This window comes from Triplophysa rosa, linkage group LG4 (assembly GCF_024868665.1).
Source record: "Triplophysa rosa linkage group LG4, Trosa_1v2, whole genome shotgun sequence".
In the NCBI taxonomy this organism is placed as follows: Eukaryota; Metazoa; Chordata; class Actinopteri; order Cypriniformes; family Nemacheilidae; genus Triplophysa; species Triplophysa rosa.
Genome location: NC_079893.1, coordinates 1,764,269 through 1,785,073, shown reverse-complemented (window position 1 = coordinate 1,785,073; position 20,805 = coordinate 1,764,269). Strand labels below are relative to the sequence as shown.

The window sequence follows — 20,805 nt, the reverse complement described above, 5'->3', positions numbered from 1 at the left end:
AGTGTTTGTATTGGATGTTATTAGAAAGAGAGAGATCCAAACTCAGAATTCTCTGTTCTCAGAAAACAGCGCCACTAGATGGCAGACTTGTGTGTTGAATCCTGCAGCATCTCTCTCTCTGACACACACACATCTTCAGAAACAGAGTGAGCACCAGCACCTTTTATTCTTGCAGCAGGGAATCGAACATTGCGTTTCCAGAATCGATGTGAGGTGCTTGAAAAATGTGATGTTTTCCAGAGCGTACGGTGACTGTTTGTTTACAGGCCTCTGGCTTTCTCATCCTCGTATTTTGTATCTCTGCCCGTCTTCACTAGCGTCCTCAAACTGTGTGTGTGCACAACTCAGAAAGACTGGCTTTAAATTCAAGGGGAGTGGATAAATGTGAGCCAGTATAATCGTACAACACAGAAGGGCCTTTAGGTAACCGGGATTTTGCCAAACGGGAAATGTTTCTGGATCAACACGGCCAGTGCTTCTCAGTCTCTGTAACTCCAAGGCCACTACTCTTAAGTCAATGTTTGAAGGTCCTTATGGGTTTTCGTTGTATTTCTGCTCAAATAATGACGGGGTGCTTGTTTTCAAACTATTTTATGAACAGAAATAAGGCTGTCAAAACATACAAAACGAACCGTGATGAATCACAGGCTTGGTGGCGAATGCTGAAAAGTTGTTGATTTTTCTCCTAATCAGAAGAGGGTGTATGTTAGAGAAGTGTTTCTCATAAAAGCAGTTCAATTTACAAACTTCCCATGCTTAAACCACTATATTCCTACATTCAACAAGCAAAGGTAAACATTTATGTATTTAAAAATGTTTAAGTATCTTCAACATACTTAACAAACTTTATTAACATGTTTGCATGCACTGTATGGAAATAAAGAAAGCAGAGAGATTTTTTTCTTGCACATCTGGATTCATTACACAATGATAGCAATGAATAATTACTTTTCAAGAATTTACTATTACAATATTTCAAGAAACCAGTTGTTTTATGGCTCCAACTAATATAAAGAGCATATATTATCTTTAAAAAATTCTGGTTTCACAGCCAAGTTCAAACAAAGCTGGTTCATTTTTTGAACCAACTGTACTGCATTAAACTGTACTGCATATAATAGCACATAGTTATCTCAGCCATAGGTACTGCCAACTTTTATGTAATGTCCTAAAGCTAGTAAATTGAATATTAATTTTATTTCTGAAAGTACATGTACTGGCACACGCCACAGTAAAAGGGGTCTAGCGACGCCCCTGCTCTATATATTTCTTTTAGATGATTTTGTGAGATTTACCACATCCTTGGCACCAAAGGACACTGTAGGATTTTATGCCTTATAGTAGGGCTGTGTATTGGCAAGTGCCTCCTGATATGATACATATCACGATAGATGGGTCACGATACAATATATTGCTCGATCGATACGATACACATTTGCGATATATTGCAATACTTTAAATAGAAAATGTCAAAAGTAGAGCTAGAAATACAACATGCTGTGCACCAGCGGGGGTTTTCTGTGAGGATAAGAGTAAAAACATCCCTTACCTCTGCAGAGTGGCCATGATGTGTGATGCATGGACCTTTAGATCAGAGCTTTGGGTTCTCAAACTGTGGATCGCGCCCCTCAAGTGGGTAGCACAGGGGAATAAGGCGGCTCACACAAGTCACTTGTCTGTTGTGGTGCATTACAGTTAAAACACTGAACATGGGCAGTATAAAACCTCTGTTTCATCCGTGCTGTAAATGTGCTGGTGTCACATCCGTGAAAGCTCAATACATGTCATTGTTACTTTTCTTTCTGTCTAATGCACTGCAGTAGCCAAGTGACTTGTGTCATGACTTGAGAAGCCTACAAACAGCATTATTTGATATAACTCATTACTCCATGACTTATTTTGAAAACCAAAGCACACCCACACATCAGCTCTGAGAGCTCCAAGCGTTCTTATGTTTTTCGCCATGCTCGCTTCCGCTTACTTTTGGCCGTATGTATATGACATGATTTAAAAATATATATTGATAGTAGAGGTATCGCTATCGATACACTATTGAAAAAAAAATATTGCGATAGTTACATGTATCGATATTTTTGCACAGCCATACCTTATAGTAAGTTTGTGCATGTGTATAATCATCACTGATTTGTACGCTGCTATATTTAGGCAAAAATCTGTCTGACATTCATTCAGAAAAATTGATTGTGATATCATATTAGAGATATGAGAAACAGACAAGAAGCGAATGAGTCTGTGCCAGTGCTGCGTGGGAGCGTTCGCATTCAATGCCAACACACCACACATGCATCTAAATACAGCTGAGGAGATTTTCTGACAGTCTGTTCAGTCAGAATCATGCTCAAAACTCTTCCTATACCACTTCACACGCATGCGCACACGCACACACACACACGCACGCACGCACACACCCACATGTCTGGTTGACTATCCCCGTGGGGACAGTCCATAGGCGTAATGTTTTTATACTGTACAAACTGTACATTCTATCCCCTATCCCTAACCCTATCCCTAAACCTAAAGATCATAGAACACTTTTTGCATTTTTAGATTTAAAAAAAATATTGTTCTGTACAATTTATAAGCTTTTGTGCCCATAAGGACCTCAATTTTGGTCCCCACAGTGACACGAGTCCCCATGTGTTGTGTGCATTCAGGTTTAGGTCCCCACCGGGATATACAAACATGAACACACACACACACACACACACACACACACACATAAATTGGTGATTGATGAAAAACCTCAAAAAAGTAAACATGTCAGATTCGTCATAATTATTCTACTTTTTGTACTTATCCTTTTAAAGTTAAAGAGAGTCTTAAAAGCACATGGACTTTACAAAGAACCATATTTATTTGGTATTTGTGTTCATTTTTTACATAACAGAGAATCACTGTCAAGACCTGTCATATCAAACATTTTACACACTTCATCTACAACACGACACACATTAGAATGGAACGAGACAAAGTCATGAGATGTTGTGTTGGTTTTTCTGTGAAGTCAACTGATGGCCATGATCAGATTAGCTTTCCAACACACAGAGTCAATTCTCTAATACAGATGAAGAATAGTTTGAAGAAGTTTCAAACATTTCAAGTAAAAACTTCCCCGAAATTCAACGATCACCCATTTACACCCAGTTTGGCTCGCAGGTTGATGTCCTCTGCTCGCATCTCTTTACTTCTCTAGCAATCATCAAACAGCAGAGGAGGAAAATATGTCTGCCTACAGAACTGTTTGTGTCTTATTTTCAGAGCGCCGGCATCACGGCCAAGTCGCAATCACACAGGGCTCAGAAGCTAATTAAAGAATGCAAATTGCACTTGATTCGGTCTGTGACCAATGCGAACATGAAGATAGACAGTGTTTGTGTTATTCATAGCGTGTGCTCGTCTCCAAAGAGGAACATCACAGAACAGCTGCAGTAACGTTGATTAAAAAAACATGATCTGGAACCTGAATTGGACGACTAAAACTGTGTTGCCATGTCCTCAAATTCCTTATTTCGACGTGACTTTATTTGTCTTGAAACTTGACATTATATTCAAACACATCCCTGTTGAAAAAACCAGCATATGCTGTTTAGGTAGGTTTTGAAGCATGGTAGCTGGTTTGTGCTGGTTAATGTTGGTCTTAAACCAGTGCATGACCAGCTTAAACCAGCGCAAACCTGCACAAACCAGCTACCATGCTTCCAAACCTACCTAAACAGCATATGCTGGTTTTTTTCCAAGATGGAGATCCAACATGCAAGCCTAGTTTTCATCCGGTTATGTTCAATGACAGTAGCTTTCATTACTTTAAACAATAGAGGTACAAATGCTCAAGTCTTTTATATTTTATAAGACATGAACAGCGCTGAATTGAAGTGACAAGCCAAATTTGGATTTTGTTGAAAACTAGCAAGCTAAAATGAGCTGAAAACTGATTCTAAATGCATGCAACCACATCATAATTCCATTGTAAATGCATTTGACCATTTAGTGAAAATGCCACTGAGGCATTTTTTTACATTCCGCAGAAGAAAGTCAAACCAACCCCCCCACACCAAACCAAAATCATAAATACATTCATGAGTGCACAGCTCCCAGAAACTTTTGTAGCATCAACAAATCCAAAAGTCAAGGGGCCCCTCGCTACGCACATTGTAAAGCGCCTGACACCTACAAGAGACCACATAAAAACACGGTAAGCGGGAGGTCTCGCTGTCCTCGGTCGCACAGTTCCCCACATTCACACTGTGACACCAGGTGGGATAAAACCCAGCAGTCTGGACCCATTATGGTTACAGCTCATCTGGTGAAGCCGCAGTCGCGAGTGTCCTAGACCATTTCCAGCAGCAAGTCAGCGGGCCGTTTTCTGATTCCTCTACACGGCTGTCACCTTTGGAACAACTGCCACCTTGACGCTAACAGGATGGCTCTTTGAGATCAGAGGAGCGCCACCCTTCCGGAGCGCCACCCTTCCGGAAAGCCTTACTGTCATTTCGGTAATCTCGTGCAGCAGGTGCCTTAGTCTTTATCTTGCGCCGCTCTCGACTTTCTGAGTCAACACGCAACGTCAACACACAAAACCGCGTGCTTGCACAGCGGATGAAGTGGAGATGGGGGGCTCAGGAAAGACAAATACCACACACGTTGAAGCAGGAGCAACTGCTAATTGAAGTTTTTGCGCTTTCTTTTAGTCGCTCTACTGTTAAATGTACTCTGAGCTTCATATTGGTGTTTGATTTGAAGAGCTGGACGAACTGTCTAAAGTTCCTTGCTCTTATTTGTCTAGATAACTAGAAATGGAGAGGAAAAGGAGACTACACTCTCCGGCTTCTCAGAGACTGCGGTAATCTCACACGTTTCAACACGACAGACAATCCAGAAAGAGTTTTAGGAGAACAAATGTGTACAATCAAAATTCTTCAATAAGATTCAAACTCTTCAATAAGGTTCAAACTCAAACGTTTCTCATCAAGTTCTTCCAATGCCATATCTGATCCCGGCTACCCACAATCCCTTTACAGCCCTATACTCCTTCAACACCTTCTTAACCTCCGTTAGAAATGTGTGCAGAATATCTGAGGAACCACGTAAAATGTAACCGAGAACTGCATTAAGAATCTCAATCTTCTGGTGTAGTTAGCGTCGAGGCGGGGCGTGTGCGCGGGAGGCGTGAGGGTTGCATTAGTGTGTAAGCATAATGATTTCCGAGTCCGTTCCCGTACGTGACTGCGGCATTCATAGCGTGACATTAATCACTGGGGTGCACTCCACTGTGTAATGAATGGAAACAAATTACCTCATACACTTTGACAGGTTAATGTTCTTAGACTTCTAATACTCCCTGCCTTCAAGACATATGGACCCAAGTGCCTTTTGTCTTACAACTCGGAAAGCATTTCAGGTCCTGAGCACGCCGCAACCTCTATTGTTCTACATTTTAACAACGCGGCGTCTTCGAAACCCACGTTAGAAGTTACCGAAGCGGAGACTCCTTCCTAGAGCCAGTGAGCCTCGGCCGCACCCTCGACGCGGGTAAAGGGTTCATGATACCCGTGTCTCTCATTTGGCTCATCAACTTTGGCTTGTAGCTCGTTAATCTTCATTCCTGGTGCGCAGTAATGCCAAGAGCTTAATTACAAATCTGGTCAACTGTCATGGGGTATCCGCACCATCCCGCGGGCCGAGTGTAATATTTCTTGCCGAGTCCCTGCGCGACTCAGGCAAACTGACAATTTCATTTGCGACAGACCAGTGCTCTGGTTATTTTACACAGCGAGCACTTCTGTCCGCTGTGTTGACTCTACGAAAGCAACCAAATATGTCAAAGACTCCACGGGACTGCGCTGCTGGTCATGTTTATACCAATAATAATTTACTGATTAAATCATTCTGTGCTTTTGAACGTCGGCTAAAAAATACCAACTGTGGTCGCTCTATCGAACAGCATGAGTGATGAGTTTACAATGATGAGTAAACAATTTCTTTGTTTTTCATTAAAGCTCCATTTATTATAACAAATCTTTTTTTCAGAATGTGTATCTTTAAATACACATTGCCATATAAACATTAGACCCGTGTCTCACTTCGCGTACTACCCATTATAAATAGTATTCGAAATCAGGCAAGTTAATAATGCAAACTTAGGTAAAATCAAATTTCTCATAGTCATGCCGCTGTAGATCTAGTATGCGCCGGTGCACTTAAATAACGGTGCAGGAAACACTGAACGAGTTCATCGAGTTGTCGTAAAGTTGTTCCGCAAGTCAAATAAATGGACTGTGGGTGGAGAGGTAATTAATTTAAACTTCCCTTCCAGCACAAATGCATGTGGTTCTGGTTACAAACAGAGTTCAATGAGGGAAAGTCTGCCTCTAAGTACCGTCTTCAAGTGCCAATCAATCAAAGGAGGAGTGCAGAGTAAAAACCAGGAAGAGAGAGAGAGAGAGAGAGATAGAACGAGCCATCAGAGAAGTTTCTAACTATTGCTCAATTACAAAGTGAATGATGAGGAAAGTTACAACATATATTACAACACTTAGAGAGAAGCAGATGTGCTCTGCATTTCACAATCCAACCAATAAAAATAATGTTTCATAATGAGAAAAACACAGCGACTGCATATAGCAACCTGCTAAACCCACTCAAAACACCTTAGCAACTGCATAGCAATGACTTAGCAACCACCCAGAATACCAGAGTGACCAGCTAAAACTTACTCAGAACACCTTAGCAACTGCATAGTAATGGCCTAGTAACCACCCAGAATACCATAGCAACCAGCTAAAACTTACTCAGATGACCTTAACAACTGCATAGTAATGGCCTAACAACCACCCAGAATACCATAGCAACCAGCTAAAATTGAATCAGATGACCTTAGCAACTGCATATTAATGTCCTAGGAACCACCCAGAATACCATAGCAACCAGCTAAAACTTAATCAGATGACCTTAGCAACTGCATAGCAATGGCATAGCAACCACCCAGAATACCATAGCAACCAGCTAAAACTTACTCAGATGACCTTAGCAACTGCATATTAATGCCCTAGTAACCACCCAGAATACCATAGCAACCAGCTAAAACTTACTCAGATGACCTTAGCAACTGCATAATAATTGCCTAGCAACCACCCAGAATACCATAGCAACCAGCTAAAATTTTATCAGATGACCTTAGCAACTACATAGTAATGGCCTAGCAACCACCCATAATACCATAGCAACCAGCTAAAACTTACTCAGATGACCTTAGCAACTGCATAGTAATTGCCTAGCAACCACCCAGAATACCATAGCAACCAGCTCAAATTTTATAAGATGACCTTAGCAACTGCGTAGTAATGGCCTAGCAACCACCCATAATACCATAGCAACCAGCTAAAACTTACTCAGATGACCTAAGCAACTGCATAGCAATGGCTTAGTAACCACTCAGAACACACTAGCATCAAGCTGAAACTCATTTAAAACACCTTAGCAACTGCATAGCAATGGCTTAGCAACCACTTATAGTAGAAACTAATCAAAACTCACTCAGATCCCCTTAGCAACCACACAGGAATGGCAATGACCTAGCGGCCATCAGAACACCTTAGCAACTGCATGGCAACCTGCTTAAACCCATTTATATTAAGTGCATTGCCAAAACACCTTAGCAACTGCATAGCAACTGAATAAAACTCCATGAGAACACCTTAGAAACTGCCTAGCAACCTGATAAAAGTCATTTAGAACACCTGAGCAACTACATAGCAACTTGATGAAACTGACTCAAAACATCATAGCAACCGCACAGCAACCTGATAAAGTTGTGCAAAGTTCTTCCTCTTGCTCATGTAGGCAGTCACAATTACCACAGTGAAGAACTCAAAGTTACAGACACATCACATTGCGGCCGTAATAGAGCAACCACACTGCATTCCCCTCAGGATAAATCTCTTTCTGCTTCAGTGTGCTGGTGACATCAAAGCCGGACAGCCGTAGCGTTTGCAGAGCTGTGATGCGATTTGTGTTGTCCCCAGCGGGGGTCAGGTGGTAGCGTCAGACCTGAGCTGCACTCCTGGAGATTCAGGAATCCCCTCTCTGAAATACAGCCTCTCACCCCCTGCAGTGAAGGAGGTCCATCTCTCGGTCACTAAGAGACAGAGGCGGAGAACAGATAGATGATCAGGCTTAAAGTCATGTCTGGCTGATCAGGAGTGACCTCAGGGCTCCAGTTCAGCTCTAGTCGGGTCAGATGAAGTTTCCAAGAAACAGCATTGGACCTCATGGTGCCTGTTCTCCTGCGGTCTGGCTTTCTAAAAAAAGGATAGTTAGAACCTCAAGCTAAAATCCTCAGAATACAAACAAACCCATAAAATAAAAATCCTATACTATCTTATTGTAAACTGTAGTAAAATTTCCTAGATAATATAATGTTTTTGATTCTTACTTTAAATACTGGTAAAATACTAACTAGCAATTACCGAATTTGTAAAGGGTGACCAATAAAAAAACCTACAAAATATGTATGCTTATGTATGTATACTATAAATAATTCCTTAAATTTTTCAAATAATAAACAGTAATATATGTATACAACTACAACTTATTTATTTATTTTTAAATATAATATAAAAATAATATAATAATAAATAAAATAAAAATATAACTAAAAATCTTAACTCTTTTATTATAAATACATTTTTAGATATAAATAAATATACCTACTAAAACAATTATATAATAAATAATGTATGCAATTTTAAATATAATATATTACAATATACACTCTTAAAAATAAATGTGATTAAAAGGTTCTTCACAGCGATGCCATAGAAGAACCATTTTTTATCATATCATATCATATCATATCATATCATATCATATCATATCATATCATATTCACTGTAAACAATGTATGGCCCCAACTCAAACTAATGAAGTGACTGGTTGCATCTAAATGAGTTGAGCCCTGAATTTTTTCACAGTGATTTGATTTAATTTAATACACAATATTACACCATAAATCTCTACTTTTATTTACATCGTACACCACCCATTTACCTGCTCCTCATATGGCGATGTTAATGAGATAATTGGTTGACAGACCCTCAGCATCAGACGGGTCACACACCGTTCCTCTGGTTAGCACATCTCACACGGCGTCTCATTTCCCGTCTGTGAGGAAACACATGATTACAGAGTTCCACATCACACTGCGCTGAGCTCTCACTACACATTTACATAAAGCCACCTCGAGAGTCATTTAACCACCTCATGTGATAAATGACTTATTCGTGCTACACCACAGCAGGTGTAAAGTGATATGGGTGAGCTGAGACAACACCACATGCTCCGTTTTCTACACAAATTCTAAGAATGGGACTGCAACAGGAGATGCAAGTTTTGTGCTTGATGGCATTTTCGGTCTGGACTGCAGTTTTCATCTATTCAGTGAGGATTTATTTTATGGTTTGAACTATTTGTGGACTTCTGTCACATGAATAAAACATGTTTAACAGCACTTTGTTTCAGATAATAGTAAATACACCTGTGGCTGCCCAAGGGAACAAGTGATTTGAGGTTGTGGTGAGAATGCCATCGAGCGCACAAGAAGCAGAAATACTGATGCAATTTTCATGAGTGATGTGTTACACGGAGTGGCCTATCATAGCCGTAGAAAAACAACAATTCAATAATTTACTCCTCACAGCCAATGGTGTGTGCGGCAAGACCAACCCAACCCAACCCAGCCAATGAAAACACTGGAAACAGTTCAAGAGCTCAAGATCTTCAACGCTTCTGAAGGTTGGACATCACTTCAGATCCTCTCTTCTTATTACATTGATTTTTTGCTCTGCCGCTCTCGAGTTGAATATTTTCATCTCTGTGAGCTAAAAGCCTGATCCAAGGACTTATTATCCCAGAGTATTCGTCATCGTTCAATGCAAACAAACAATAACGGCCTCTTACACAGTAAGAGAAACAAATGAGACCTGCAAAAGTAAAAGTATTCTTTTACAGTCATGTCTGTGAAGTCAAATGTCATTATTTGTCACATGTCAAGTTCACAGTTAAAGGTGAAACCCATAACTGCACCATCGGAGCTTCTGGTAATAACAGATTCAGTTTTGTAGGCTGATATTGTGGCAGATATTTCAGCCATAACAAATGTTTGGAGAAAACAGAAAAATGTGAGTCTTTCAAAACATCAGTATTCCACTTTTTGAGTTTCGGGGTTTAATAATACTTGCTTTGAGCTGGCACGTTGCAGTTAGCGCCGACAAACAAGAAGAAAACATTAAACTGCAATTACTGTAAGCGGTTCTCATCCACGCTAGACAACAAAACATCGTTTGCTCATTGTATTAACAGTAAGATTGAAACAGTTCAGTAGATATATGCTGGAATCCTGTCTTCATTTTGGCACGTGGACCTCAAAAGTCATGTTGGGCAGCAGAAAAGCCATTTTTCTTCAAAATTATTAAAGAGTAAATCTTAAAAACATGTCTGGTCATGTTTCAGAACAAAACAAAAGAAATACGAAATAAACTGGATTAAAAGCCAATTTAAGAACTGTTAACAGTTAAATACTGTAAATGTGATGCATTATGCTGGTAGAAATATGCAGGTAGAATCTGCACAATTTTTTTTTCTTAATATTTGAATATTAAGAAAAACACTGTATTTTAGTATTGTGAATTTATATCATTTAATTTGGAACAAAGAGAATGGCTAAAGAAATAAAGACTATAAGATAAGATACAAATAAAAAATAAATGTACAATATAAATGTAGTATAAAACAATAATATATAAGAATATACAGTAAATATATATAATATAAATAACTATATAATAAAAAATAAATAAATATAAATCATTGTGAAATGCTCTTAAACTATTAATATAAACATAAAACAAATTATATACAATAGTAAATATTGTTTCTTTGGGGATGGCAAAATAAATAAACACAATAAAATAATATGCAATTAATAAAATAATTAGAACAAATGGTCATTAAAATTTAGATGAAAATGTACTGAACTATCATGAAAACAATGTTATTCTAATGTAAATGTCTCATGATATAATTATTTGTTCCAAATTAATGAAATGTATAAAATAAATGCACAGTTAGTCACTTCGGATAAAAGTGACAGTCAAATAATCAATATTCTCTAAACATCACAATTCCTCAAATATTACATTTGCTAATATGCACAGAAAATCTCTATTTAATGAAGTCAGACCCCGTGCGAGTCCAAAAAGAAAAAGAAGCCATGCGCTCTTCATTAGAAATATGAAATCCCTTGAAAAAAGGCTTGTCTATCCATATATTGCTGACAAATTAAATGCAAAATTGACTTAGACGTCTCGGTTTGGTTGTCGCAAAGGTCAAAATCGCACGACACGCTCCAGGTGTTAATACTTATGCCTAAAACCTTTTTCTTTTTCATGCATAAGTTATTTTCTCATGTTCTGGAGAGGAACATTTCCAAGACACCGGCATCGAGCGCGATGCGCATCCGAGACATAACACTTCTGGGCAGGCCCAGCTCAGACATGTGGCCACCATAAATTATTAAAACCTCATTGCTTATTCTGCTTGCCTGTTCTCATCTGTGCACTGTGTAATGGAGGCCCCGTCGGCGGGGGAAAGGGAACGGAGCATTTGCATCAAGCATTCTCCAAATCGTCTGGGTTTGTTGGGGGTATTACCTGTTTACTCAGCGTCTGAGGGCAGCCAGCATTTTGTTTGAGGTCAGTAGACTAATATCCCATGTCACCTAGAGGATCAAGGGTTTGGGAAGGGATCTTTTACCATTCAGAGCCATAATCCACCCGTGAGGGAGCAGAGCTCGACCCCAGGATGGAGATTGTACGAGGAGGAGACGGCTTGGGAACAGAAGATGCATGTAAATGGGAGAGCTGGAGAATTGCAAAAAGGGAGTCTGGGACTACCTGCGTATGCCAACCTGAAAACTTTCAAAATGTGCGATGGGAAAATGCAAAATCATGCCAATGCTTAAGGATGAGGGGCAGGTCGCTTAGGATTTTGAAAAACACTGCCATGCATCTGACTTTCTGAATAACGTCTGCTCTAGCCTGCAGTATTCTGCACTGCCTCATTAGACGGAAAAATATATCTATCCAACATACTAACTATTGCTTGTTTTGTTTTTAATGACTCTTGTGTCATGGGGGGGGGGGGTATGGGTGAAGCATCCAATAGAATACATCACAAAAATACACCACAAACACAACAAAAAACAGCAAACGTGTATGAATATTCCTTCCAAAAGTACAAAACAAATACCGCAGAGTTCCCATCAAAAAAAAATATCTCTTTAATCTCAGTTATTTCATCAATGAGACTTCTGAAGTGAAGTCTCATGTGTGTCTCAGCTATTTCATGAGAGTTTGAGAAGAGATGCCAACAACGTGTCAAACTGAGCTCAGATTTCTCTCGTCTGCAATCAAAAGTCAATATTACTGAAGATCTCAATATCAACTCAAACATTTCTCATCACATTTACTCAAATCCAGATGATTTCACCTCGACAATCTACAAGCAAGTATAGGAGAAACATCTGACACCAAATTAATAAAAACGAAACTCCATGAAATCTCCCGAGCTATAAAAGAGCAACATCTGAGAAATAAAATAATAGTAAGGTTGAAATATATATGGTTTAGTTTCACATTACAGACTCATGTGATGCACTTGTTAACTTGACAGAATGAAACTTTGTTCACGGTGACCCCATAACACACGGGAAATGTTCAATTACGGTTACACGGTATTTATTGCTGATTACACAATGTTTCCGCTCATAATCATGACCGTGTCTGAGAGGAGATGGAAAATGTCAACGGTGCAAGATTCCTCATGCGCTTTAACGGAAGAATAAACAGAAAGAGCACAAACTAATGAAACCACCCCTGATACACGGCGATGAGAGTTTGTCTCGATTATTTCTCATCTTAGCGACCAACACGTTTCACATTTGTTAATTCGTTTCTGTCGACGGAGGGCCACTAAGGAAGATAACAAACACGAGATTTATTCGGCCTAACGCTCGCGGTGCATTTCTAAAAGCGGGACACGTCTGTCAAGATGTGATGTAGAGAGAAGTGGAAGGCATCGGACACGTTATAAAGAGTCTAATTGCTTGGGTTTCTCTCCACATCTCCACGACTTCACACGTCCACTCTCAAAGAGACGGAGAACTGTCATCTAAAGGTGGGTGGTGGTGAATGTATGTGTGTGGGCTGCGGGTTATGCAGAGAGCATCCGCTGATTGCCATAGCAACCGGCTCATCACATCAACCTTCAGATCTGGCCGCACCAACCTTTACACTGCTCAATCTCTCCTAGGGGTTCACTGTAAAGCCAACAGAGATTCAGTTTAACTGTATTTCTATCCACATGTTTCCTACGCCTCATGACGCTTTGCGCAAAAGATGCGTGAAACTTCCGTTTCAATGTTACCAAACGCATTTCTGCCGTATTTCAAGTCATTCGTTTATAGCAGAATGTGAACTTACACACCGACAGCACTTACACACTACATCAGCATTCTGTCCACTGCTTTATAGAGGAATGAGATGAGTATTTTAATATTCAATTCAATTTTATTTCTATAGCGCTTTTCACAATGTGCATTGTTCCAAAGTAGCTTTACATGAGAAAAACACAGAAAGGTAAAACACAGCACAGTTCATGGTGTTTATAGAACAAGCAAGATCATTATAATAAATAATAAATAATATCTAATATCAGCAGTCTTCCAGTGAGCAAGCCAACACGGCCCTGTGGCGAGGAACCTAAACTCCAACGAGAAATAAATGGAGAAAAAAACCTCGGGAGAAACCAGACTCAGCCGGGAGGACCAGATCTCCTCTGACGCGTCACAGCTGCACTCACTGACTTTCATTCAATGTTACTGAGTTAATGTTTATGAAGAATTGGGAGATATTATTAGTTGTGATTTAGGACAAAGTTTGAAAATTAGCAATTTGAAAACTATGGAGGGTTATCAATAACTTTACATGATGTTGATTGTGTGCTATTTAAAGATGTGGTAAGTCATTATTTTTTGTATTTAAAAGCGAACTGCCATGCCTTGTACGTGCACACTTGATAAAGCTGCTGTATCAGCTGCTGGCCATCAATCTGATGAACATTATACTAAAGATCACGTGCTAAAGCTGCCCTTTTTACATTTTAAAACATTCTCTCTACATTTTGTTTATAAGACAATAAGAATATCTGATGAGAAATCCAGTCATGATGTCATATATTCCAACATATTTTTGACAACATGTCGAGAAATTACACTAAGAATCCTTGTAAATCCAGTTAACTGTCTCGTTTTTATTGAAGACCATACAGTGTGTTGATGATAACATGAACCTATTTGAACTCCCTTTTAAAACTCTTTTTAAACTATGAGCACATGATGTTTAATGTTCGTTGTCTATTTGCTTGAGATAAGCGGTCCACATTTTGAAGTTCATCTTTTAAAAACTATAGTCCCTCACAGGAGCAGTCCGTCTTAACTTTAGATCTGTGTGTGAAGCGTTCTTTTTTACAAAGTGAAATAAGGTTGTAAGTGCAGCCGCGAACATCAGGTTGCTCATCAGTTTCGAATTTTTTTTTAATAGATTACCAACAGTTTGATATGAATCATGCACAGTCTCATTTTATGTCATCAGAATAAGTTATTCGAGGTGCGAAGATACAACTTCTGCTGATTCGCCGGAAGTTGTACCCACATTCATTTTTACAGTTCCGGGAACTTGTGGATAGGGTTCAACAAAATACGATGTCTTTCTAAAATAACAATTTCATGAGTTGGCTAGTTCACACGAATTAAAAAGATCAGGGGCGTCATTTGTTAAATGTGCGTACCCACAGATTTGATCGTGAAGCGTGCGTACGCAAAAATCCACGGAAACATTCATATTTATAAAAACGTCTTTGACGTGGGAAAGTGCTTAGTGCCACGTCAGGGTCTGAGCAGACGTACGCACTTGTCCGAGTGCTGCAGGTTTTTGGAAATATAAGTCATTGCCGCTCGTAAAGGATTTGGACGTTGACAGGTGCTCTTTCATATATCAATGACATTAATTAGACATCATTTAAAAGTTAAAACTGTTAGTTGCCGCAATTTTACGATCATTTGCTATTTATAGACTTCACATCAGAGGCGTACGCCGCTCTATGAATACCACGTATGCACTTTGAGAATTGATCGTAAAATGAAATTTAGGACAGTTTCTATGTCCAGGTTTGTAGGTTTTAGTACGATTTGCTTTCACGTTAGCATTACAGGTGCCACTTTATTCTTGCTTAGAACACATTTTTATATGATTTACATCGTACTCGTACGAAAACACCATCTCGAAAATAGCTAGGCTAATTATGTTTCGCTATGAGTTTCTGGGCTGAGACTCACAAGGGCCATTTGTTTCCATCCTACGACAGCCTCCGCGCGTTAGCTTTGGTACTCAACAGATTTATTATCTCTGTTTTTGGGCAGGAGCTCTTTTTTTCTGCGATGGCTTCCCGTGCATCTCACCCTCTCCTTCAAAAAGACATCACGCTTTAATGCCACCCCTCAAGTGTTCTGCTGATAATAACTCACAAGAAATCTCAGGGCCGCGGCAAGGATGCCTTCGGATTCTCGCTGCGACCCAGTGTGACTCATAACGCAGATGTCAAATGCAGCCGCGACATTGTCGTAAAAGATGTAAGCGCACGGCTGTCGTCCCTTTAGTGCTGGCGTGCATCTGCAGGAGCGACTGGAAGATGGTGGAGGGGCTAACCGGAGCGCGCTATTATAGCCACTGATGTCTTCTGACTTCCATTACGATGCGAGTATGATGGAGGAGCGCAACCGCCCTGAAAATAGCCACCGCGTGATGGATGCGTAGACCCTGGCGCTCTCCGTTCGAGAAAATACGGCCTGGAAATATGGCCGTGGGAGAGGAGTTTTCTTACTGACGTAACAAACGAGAAGTTTTCTGTGAAAGAGGAATGTACGGAAACATTATGCTTTCTCAATGCGACTACTATAATTCTGCAACAATAAAAGACGCTTCTCAAAGTGTAGGAATGAAATGATACATGATGCCGGGGGGTTGAGGGGCACGTGAGAAGTGTACCAAGTTGGAGATTTTTTGAGGCAGAATTTAAAAGGGACCCCGAAAGACCCAAAAGCACAGCATGAGTGCACTGATACATACCAGCTTAAACGTGTTAGAAAAATAGTTCAATCCCCCCTCAAAAAAAAAATGTCTCTTGCCCTTACTTCTTTCCAAACCAGTCTGACTATTTCTTTCTTTCGTGCACAAAAGATTCTGAAAATGCTGGGTTAACATGAACATTCAAAAAAGTGAAACTGGAATCATAGATTACAATCATAAGATCATAAATAATGATAAAGCAAATGTGAAAATGTGTAATAAAACTAAATTCTAAAATAATGGCAAGAGAGTTTCATGTGTTATATTTTGTGTAGGGACAGTAGTAAAGAAGGCTTTTGTGTTAAGAAGTGAACAGGTGGAGATAAGACAAAGCAGATGTCATCACACACCTCTGGCAATCTCCACCATCACGTATCCTTTCCAGGTGTAGGCTGAGAGTTTCCCAATGAGGAAGAATCTCCCCGTATGCATATGCTCCGTACTCACACATTTGTGGTTGTGGGACTCTCGCTCTCTCTCTCTCTGGGGGATTCTGGGTGGTTTCCTGTCGGATGAGTGGCTTCCGGATCCTCCGTCCAAATATCGTCTGAAGTACGTGCGGAGGCTGGTGTTCGCAGGAGCCATCTGTTTCGATGCACAAGATCACGCAATGGATCTGACCCGTAAAAACAAACTTTTTGAGTTTTAAGATAAAACTGTCCTCAAGACATCTGCTCTCTTAAAATACAAGCGTTTTTCCCATTCTTCCACACACAAAAGCGTATTCTTTTATGTATGCACGATATTTTTAGATCCTTAATTCCTCATTTGTGTTTTTTTTTTCAATTTCATATTAAATCGTTAATGCTGACACAATGAAGGTAAGAACGGGCTATTTATTCAATCAAATGATCAAATAAATTCTCGAGAAGGTCTAATGACATCTAATAAAGCTATGATGTAAATGTTATATTGTCTGATCTTCACACTGTTTATATGAAGTATAAATGTTTGTTATGATGGAAATTGCATTACTTTAATATATTATTCTTTATTCTTTATTGTGTATATATATTTATTTTAGAGTCGTAAGTTTGAGTTTGGGTCACAGGGCCAAAAAAACAAATTTAACTTTAAAAAGTTTTAAAAATGGTTCACACATGCTAGTGATTGTGGCATACTCTCTCTGCCTCTCTCTTTCTCAGATTTGGGTGTTTTTCTCACTTTCTGTCAGATGAGTGGGTTCCGGAATCTCCATCCAAATATCTTCTGATGTATGAGAGAGAAGGATGGTGTTCACTGGAGCCATCTGTTAGGTTGCAAAAGATCATGCAGTGCATTTGACACGATAAAAAAAATCTCGTTCCAAAATCTAATTCTGCTATTTTAAAGTCTAAACCCTACACCAAAAATAAATACATATTTCATATAAAAATGGAATAGTTACAGTCATTTTTATATTATATAAATCATTCTACCGGGTACCGTTACCAATACAGTCTCGTGGCAATATGTAAGTATTTTAGGAAGTGACATCGTACAAATTCAGCCTTGAGATCAGGCTGAAAGCATCAAATATATAAATAAATAAAAATGTATTCTTTATTTAGATATGATGTTCTACTACTACCGACTACTGAAAAGTTTGTGAATATATGAAATAAAATGAGATATTTAAACATATAAAGTGCTGTTTAGTCGTGAATGCAGAAGCAGGCTATAATGTTTCAAATTTAGCCTCTTAAAGATGCCGAGCTCTTCTCTAACACATCTAACACATCCTCTTAAAGTTAAACAGATCCTGAGTTAATTTAATCACGCACTCCGTTTAGCTCGGCCAGTAACATATGGTTTGGGTTCAACAGGATAATCTCTTGTAATTCTGCTTATTTCTTGTTCTTCTAATGCCTCAGTTTAACAACAGTAACAATGATTTGTCAGTCTAACAAAATCCAAAACCAATGTCAGTGTTAACCAACATCAACAAACAGAGCAGAAGTTAAAGGGATACTTCACCCAAAAATGAAAATTCTGTCATCATTTATTCGCCTTAGAGTTGTTCCAAATCTGTATAAATGTCTTTGTTCTGATGAACACAAAGAAAGATATTTGGAAGAATGCGTATAACCAAACAAATCTCGACACCCATAGAATGAAATATACTTTATCATTTTTTTTGTTCTGTTGAACACAAAAGAAGACATTTTGAAGAATGTGGGACAGCAAACAGTTCTGGGGCACTTTTGATGACCATTGTATTTTTTCCTACTATGGGAGTCAATGGGGGCAAGATCTGTTTGGTTATAAGCATTCTTCCAAATATCTTTCTCTGTGTTCATCAGAACAAAGACATTTATACAGATTTGGAACAAGGTGAGTAAATGATGACAGAATTTTCATTTTGGGTGACCTGTCCCTTTAAAGTTATAATACAAATCTAATGACAACACAACACACCACACCACACCACACCACACCACAACACAACACAACACAACACAACACAACACAACACAACACAACACAACACAACACAACACAACACAACACAACACATCTTCAGGAGCAGAACTACTCAACTAGTTGGTGTAACCTGACTTTGATGGAAGCCCACACAAGAATCTGGGTATTCTAGTAAAGCACTCCATAACATTTGAGATGCAAGTTTCTCTCGATGCTAAGACCGTTTACATCCTCTCCACGCACACCGGAAAAGCTCTCGCTCAGATGTTCGCCACTTCAGTCGAGAGATTAAGAGAGTGTTCCAATCTTCTCACCAGGGAGGTGAAAGATCAGCTGGAAGCCACAGATCCAGTGCCTGATTCTGAGACTTGCTTTGACATCTGCGTCGAACATCCCCTACAAGAGAGAGAGAGAGAGAGAGAAAGAAACTAATCCATCAACCCCCCGAAGAGCCAAAACCTCCAGAATCATCCCGACTCCTGCAACCTCTTCTGTCAAGGAACCAACAAACTCGAAGGAACCTGCTTATCGGATGACATCAACAAGAAGTGCTGCCCCTAGTGGTGAACCGTTTTGTTCTGTCTGCTGTTCTTCTTTAAAATATTTATGTAGACAAGCTTAAAGAAATAAGTGCATATTGGTCTGTTCATCCAACAAAAACTTATCGAGTGATTCCAGAAGGTTTTTCAGTGAGTGATAATATGCAACAAAGTGACATTTTTCTATTCCGCCTGATGGTAGCTTGTAGCTTTTTTTTGTTTTCCATCATCGCACAGTCATGACAGATCTCTTATAAGTGTCATGTAGGACGGAACACGCGTCTTTATGACCCACGTTTGGTTAAATGCACAATTTGACTGACAGGCCATCAGATTCTGCTGCACGGTTTAATCTTCGGTTGAAGTTACCGAGACCTCAAGATCACACATCACGCTCGCCAAAAGAAACGTCATGGACAGAATAAACCACAGGGACAGAGAAATGATCAGATTCAAGGAAGACCCCCGGGGTCCCACAATCTGACGAATGATGGCCGTGTTGGACATCGCATGCGTCTAACACAGCAATATGAGAAAACGGAGAGGTGTTGAAAACAAATTGAGAAATCTGACATTGTCCGCCCGCATGCGTTGAATGAGGGATTTGATTAGAGGTTCCACAGATTTCACTTGATGTGTTGTTGTGGGCGAAGCATAAGCTGACTCCCCACTGCTTCATGGGGTATTCGACAGAAAATGCTAATACAGTATGCTACACATTTCACCTTTTTCTCATTTTCATTTTAGTTCACATTTTGATGGAAAACCCTTATTTTTAGAAACGCTTTTGACGTTTGAACCATGTAGCACATAATTTATATTCTTTTTATTCTCAAAAATTCAGACAAAATTTCTTCGAGACAAGTAGCCAAAGTGAGACCTTATAGCATAAAAACAAACAAAGCTATTAAATTATATAAACTGTTCTGCCCCCACACATGGGCCATATGAGCGTTTAAGGCCTTACCTTTTAAACTTTTTTCAGCATAATGTATGTCAATAATGCATCCAAAAACACTTTTGTGCTGAGGCCAGTCCTGTTGGTTTCATTTTCTGACTGCATCTTTATAAAATATGATAAAATGTAGAACATAATATAAAAATATAAAATGTAGTAAAAGATATTAGTATAAAAAAATATATTAAAACATCACAAGAATATCCTGTTTCTTTCATTTAGAAATGAAAACATGACCTTCAATAAAATATAATAATAATAGAAGATTAGCATTTAATAGCGGTTAGAATTTACATTTAGCCCATTTATATATTTTTTCATATTTAAAAGCATAGTTCACCTACAAATAACATTTTTTAATCAAGTAAAAAAATACAGCATACAGGCCTGAAATGATACAGTTTTTTGTCCCTTTTTTTAGAGATGCACCGATAAATTTATCCACCGATGCGATAGCCGATTATTCAAAGTGATATCTGTCGAAGATGAAATTAACTTTTCTTCACTTTTTGAACGTTAGTAATTCATTAAATGACTATAAATATTGAACATCAAACTGGTGATGTTCCTTCCTCTTTTGATTGACAGGATATATCAGCCCTGATCATTGGCTGCTTTAAACTAGCGGCCGATTGCTTTTATCAAC

At 39.1% G+C, this 20,805-nt stretch overlaps 1 long non-coding RNA gene across 1 annotated transcript; it reads right to left on the bottom strand.

The window, feature by feature from the left end:
• Positions 1 to 7,728: 7,728 nt before the first annotated feature.
• On the bottom strand, positions 7,729 to 17,508 carry LOC130553685 (uncharacterized). The gene is made up of 4 exons (XR_008962882.1): positions 17,424 to 17,508; positions 16,707 to 16,844; positions 9,067 to 9,180; positions 7,729 to 8,318 (listed from the first exon to the last, which is right to left on the bottom strand). It is a non-coding gene; the product is annotated as an uncharacterized LOC130553685 (long non-coding RNA).
• Positions 17,509 to 20,805: the final 3,297 nt, after the last annotated feature.